Source organism: Cyprinodon variegatus, unplaced genomic scaffold, assembly GCF_000732505.1.
Source record: "Cyprinodon variegatus isolate N-32 unplaced genomic scaffold, C_variegatus-1.0 Scaffold288, whole genome shotgun sequence".
NCBI lineage: Eukaryota > Metazoa > Chordata > Actinopteri > Cyprinodontiformes > Cyprinodontidae > Cyprinodon > Cyprinodon variegatus.
Window position 1 is genome coordinate 797,409 of NW_015150741.1, and position 6,113 is coordinate 803,521.

The window sequence follows — 6,113 nt, forward strand, 5'->3', positions numbered from 1 at the left end:
CAGCTGAGATTTATCTCCAGGATGGAGTCACAGCCAAACGGGAACAGACCAGGCGAAGCTACTATGAGAAAAGTGTCATGTTGGGTCTTAGGAGTTAAACCCAAATGCAGAACACCACGGAGACTGGTTAAAAATTTCAACAGTTTATTGAAAGAAAGCACAAGATAATTAGTTTGCACTGATGCGGGTACAGGTCCAGGACTGGATTCACAGGGTTCTCTGCAGAGAGGGACAGTTTGGTTAGCCAGGAAGCTGGGTACTCTTGACAGAGTCTGATATTGAGTTGTACCTGATGTGGTTCAGGCTGAGCGGTGGAGAGAGGGAACCAGTTGGGTCCAGAGACTGAGGGTTCAGCAGAGAGCTTAGCAGTGGCAGAGCTTGGCTTCAGACTAGTGAGGTTCAGACCTTGAGTGTTTCTCCAAGTTCTCTCCTGAGAACTAGCAGGCAGATGCAGACTGAGATTCTTCAGGTTTGGCTTCTCAGGGCAGGCAGGCAGGTAGGTTTCCAAAAATGAGCTCCTCCAGAGCTCCAGGCTTCAATCAGGTCTTCCTAAGAAGCAGAGAGGACAAAGACTGGTTAGGATTCTAGGTTACTCCTCTGAGTAATGAGAGATTCAGATGTGCAGGCTTGGCTCAGGTTCTGCTAACCATAACTGGTCTAACACTCTGGCACTGAAGGGAAGTCAAGCCGCTGCTTATAAAGCTGGTCTCCTTATGGGATGATCAGCCTCAGGTGTGCAGGTGGCTTCAGCTCAGGAGACCCAGGGCGCCCTCTGCTGGAGAAAGGTGGCAGATCTCCAGATCCCAACACCCCAGACTTTGCAGTATTCAAAATATGGAAGTATTAGGGAATTGAAGGACATATAATATGAAAAAAAATCTAAGAAATTGACAACTTTATACAAATTATATAATATATATAATGGGAGATTTCCAAGAAATTTGTCATCTGAAATAACGCCTACTAATTTAATTGACTTAACTCTTCCTGTATCAGATTCTATTGCCATTACACTTTTATCTTTATTATTACAATAACAATAATCATATATTTTGTTTTTCTTTCTAGTTAATTTATCATTATGTATTCTTATCAAACAATTTATTGATTTTTATGATTTCTGAACTTATGATTTCCATGATTTCTGATCTTAGTATCATTTGCAAAGGGATGCTTCACAATTATCATTAATAAACAAAATAAAAGAAAGGAGCCTAAGACGGACCCTTGTGAACACCAAATATCATGTTGTTGTTTTTTTAAGTTTTGTTTTTGGCTATTGATTTGAACACACTCCTGTCAGCTATTGAGATAAGTTTAAGCCATTGAGGAGAAGGTCCCCTGGTGCCATAGTTGTATAATATGGACAATATCAGACAGTTTTTCACAGTAATGTATGCTTTCCTTGAGTCAGTGAAGACCCCAATTGTGTATTGCTTATTCTTAGTTGCAGACATAATTTCAGTATAATTAATTCTAGGGCTTTTGGCTTTAAAACTATATATATTTTAGTTTTAGTTAATGTTTTTCTAAAAGTATTTCACATTTTTGAACAAACCCCTTTTCAAGAATTTTAGAAAACTGAGAAAGCTGACACTGGTCTATAAGTTGTTGAAGTGATATATATCTCTGTTTTTAAAAACTGGTACAAGTTTAAGGACCATTATCTCTCAGGGAAAATGCCTAATTGTTATGGACGAATTAAGTCAGCAGTTTGATGACACAGTCAACAACCTTTTCACAATTGTCATTTCAAGTCCGTCACTAAAATAAAATAAAAAATGTATCCCGTAATTGTTTTATTTTCACTTCTTCCAGCAATTGGCGAGATCTTATTTTCCTGGACCAAGACCTAGACCCAGAAACATGGACGGCATTATTCTACTTTCCATACTACTGACATTTCGGTTGGATGTATCTGTAGATTTGGTGATGTTTTCCCAATAATGATAAAAAAATTATTTGATTTCGTTACTCTATCTAAGTTATTTACAACAGTTTCCTTGTCTTCAAAATAATCTTGTGACTTTCTATGTCGAGTCAGAAGGAGCCTAAATACAGTCTTTTTGAAATCCCTGCTTCAAACCGAGTTGAACGCAGTGTTTCCTGAATCCTGTTGCAGCCCAGAATAAGAAGAGCTAATCCAGCTCTGCTAACCGGATATCTAACCACCGAACAACGGGACCACAATCGCTGTTTGCCGAAGAAGCTGTTAGAAGTCGCCAGACCGTGACTGCCTGTGACGGAGCAGCACCCAGGAGCTGCTGGAGGCTGTGGCTATAAGCTAAAAGGGAGATGTCCCGTGCTACTGTGAGTTATCAAATTACCTCTTTTTGCAAAATCGCCTCGTAAGATTGCATCGGATTGATCCAAATCTCTTTGAGCTGCTGTTGGCTGAATGGACTGGACTGAAGACGGGGCCTGTAGAACACCGGACCGAGCCGAATAGGGTTGCCAACTCCCTGAAAATAATAAAAGGGACACCTCATGTGTGTGCCAGCTGATCCGACTGCCTTTACCCCTCCTGGTGTGGTGATTTTTTTTTAGCCCCTTTTGTGTGTGAAATTGTTTTTTTTTAACTATTTGACTCTGCATTGAATTAGATGCATATTTGCAGTATGCTTTATATTCATTATTGCAGACTTTTTCCACCCAGGTATTGGTTTTTTCCCATTCCTCCGTATTTTCCTGCATCCTTTTTTTTTTTATTATTAGAAGCATCACTATGCAAACTTACTGACTATTTTTTTTACTCTGACAGTAATACGGTACAAATTGCATTCCTTTTCCTCTCAAGACGGGAGAGGTACTTCTATTTCTAAATACGGAACAAATCCGTTTTTCAAGGGACGGCTACCAACCCTAGAGCCGAAGGCCTTCACTCCACCAAACCAAAACAGTAATGTCATCCTTCCCCCCTCCTTCCCACGTGATGCTTAATAAGTGCTCTGCTTGGGTCAACTAGGTAGAATAGATAGTCCTGTTTGTGTTTTATTTGAAATAAGCTTTCTGATTCAACTGCTTATGGTTTTAAGATTTTAACTGATTGCTAATGCTCACTGCAGACTGAATGGGTCACGTGTTGTTAAAGCTAACTGCTACAATGAACTGGCTAGCATTGTAGCCTCAGCTACCTCATGCTAGCTACTACATCGTGAGCGAACCCTGTCTATATTTCAGTTGGACCCGTCCAGACCGGAACCCCTGGGACCAGCTGAGCTAATCCATTTCAGCCTCATCATAGTTTCATGCACTCCTGAGTCATTATTCATTTTTCACCATAAACTGAATGAAACTTCACTGTTTTGACTGCAGTTAAATTATCTGTGTCAGGGTTTATTCACATTTTATCTGCTGCTATTATAAAGGACACTTTCAAATGCATTAAGCCTTAAACTTCGAACGTCTCTCAGACATTGAAAAGGCTCTTTAACCCCTCATCCCCTTTTATTTCTTTAATTTTGCTTATTTTCAGTAGTGTTGATTGTTTGCTTAGTTATTAGATTTAATACTGTGAGATTGTAGCTAATAAAGGTACCATTGTATTTTAACGCGTGGTCTCTTGTGTTTATTTTACACAGTGAATGATTTATCACTCAGGCCTGATTCACTCTTCTTTTAGTACTATCCAAATGAACAGAGACACATTTATTTGGTTGGTGATTAATAACGTTGCTAATAGCCATAGCCCAAATTACTACATTGGTGAATAACAACTGGATTTTTAACAGCCAGATTCAGGAGTCCAGCCTTTTAGGTAAAAGACTAAAACCCTGTTCAGTAAGCAAATTAGAGTTATAATTATTCTCATTCAACTGATAATAATTAGTTTAAGTTTATCCTTGATTTGTATGACCTATTAATTACTATAACTTCAAGTTGTAGTTATTAAATATATTCATAATCTCCTAGTAAACTCTCACAGCAGTTTTAATAAATTATATATTTTCCATGTTATTTTCCTTATTGTCTTTCATTTTCTTATTATGGTAATCATTGTGTGCCTCTCTTAAAGTAATTTTTTGTGTGTGCTTTATATTTAGCCTCATAATTAGTTGCCCTTGTTTTGTGTAATTGTTATACTTCTTTTGTGACACACCCAAAAACACAATGTTTTTGGGTGTGTCACAAAGTATTACGGACAGTGGTGGAAAAACAGAGCAAGAATACTACAATGACATGACAAAAGTTGATACAAAAATGTTTGAACTTATCAAAATGTCAGGTTGTGGCTAGATGAGTTTGATACTGATGTTAGAGTTTAATTAAATATGAACTATCAACCTACTACGTTCTGATGATAAATATTTTTGTTTTTTATATTTATTGTGTGTACACTCAAGAATGTTTGTGTGGTGCCTGTTCTGTCACCCATATAAAACTTACCAGAGGATTGGTCTTATGCAGGAATGGACTTCTGAACAAAAAAAATTTATATATTCTGTTGAATGTAATGACATGAAAGTTTATAATCTGCCATTGAAATACACAAAGACTTAACTAAAACCTATTCTTATTAAATAAGCTATTTTACAATTGGTAAATGGTGCATCTCTGCTCCTATGCATTGCTAAAACGTGTAATGAATTATTATTTTATACATAAACAAACCTTTTAGCACATTACATATATTACTGATATGATGGTGAGCTTGGAAATGAGTTTTCATTACAACTGGAATAAATATTAAGTTAACTTTCTATCTATTTAATGTGTAGTAGGAGATCTTTTCTGACACATTTTTTACCATGTGGCTTGAAGATCTCCTCACAGTTGTGTAGCAAGCAGTAAAATAGAAGGTCTGGAAGTGAAACTAAAATACATTGTGAAATCAAGGAGTAAGGCCCACCAATCACAAAACACGCTCCGTTGTACACTATTGGTTCCATGAAACGTCAATCATGCTGCTTGTCCCTCCGCCAGTGCGTACCGTGACACATGAATGAATTGAACCCCAAATGCTCGTGCAGGACCCATGGCTGAAAGCTAGCCACTCTTATGCTACGTTCACACCTAAAGCAGCAAGAGCAGCAAAAACGCGCATGCTGCTTCATTTTTTTATGCTTGTACAAGTTCAGTTCTGATGCGCCGCTGAAGCATCTCTGCTGCTCTAGCTGTGCGGTGGAAAAAGTGGGTCTGATGCGCGTTGGGCGGAGCTACCTCATCCTTTCTTTGCCTGTAACAATGGAAGCTATATCTGCTGTGATCAGTGGGTAAAAAGTTGTTTTAATATGTTTTTTGAGTGAGAAAGTCCACCTGAAAACATCATCAGTGTAGTCAGTTCATCCAGATTACCATCCTGCCTTCAAATATTATTTTTGTCGGAGACGCTCAGACCCTCGTACATCTGCGATGCGCTGTCACTAGGAATCCCATTCAACAGCAGCCTATGGCCCGGTCGCCTCCTTGTGGTTTGCCGCTTTTTTATGTACATAATCCAATCTGCAGGCACCAAGACAATAAAAGCAAACATATTTTGCCGGCAGATTTTGGCATTTTTTTATTTAATTTAGGTGTTAATAAACTGTTTCAGAGGAGTGATCATAGCACTCTGCATCATCAATGCTGGCCCCTGCCAGCTCCCAGATCAGCGACGCGCAGCTCCTGCTGCTCTAGACACTCTGCGGGACGTTTTGCTGCACCGTGATGCGCGTCAACCTTTGACTTTGCATGTAAACTAGCTGCTTTTGCTGCCTCTGCTGCTTTAGGTGTGAACATAGCATTAGGTTTTAGTTAGCTCTGTCACGAGCAGTCCGACTCGGCTTGTTTCATTCTCGATCTCTTTTGAACACCTCAACAGACAGCATGCGCATGTGTTTTGAAGGCATGGTTTCGAAAGAGTGGTATGAAGGGAGAGCCATGGTTGTGTATGTTCAAAAATATAGCTTGCTGGAACTGTTTTTCCAAGATCTCCTACAGCACCTTTAAGTAATTGCTTTTGTGTACCCCTTGCTTTCTTATCCTCTTTTATCACCTTTCATTTGGCATCTGTGTATCTTTAAAAAATAGTTTCTGACAATTATTCAAACTATGGTTCGAAAGAGCATCTTTTAATAACTAATTTCAGGAAACCATTTATAGAACAAAATATTCGCATTACTCCCTTTGTCTAA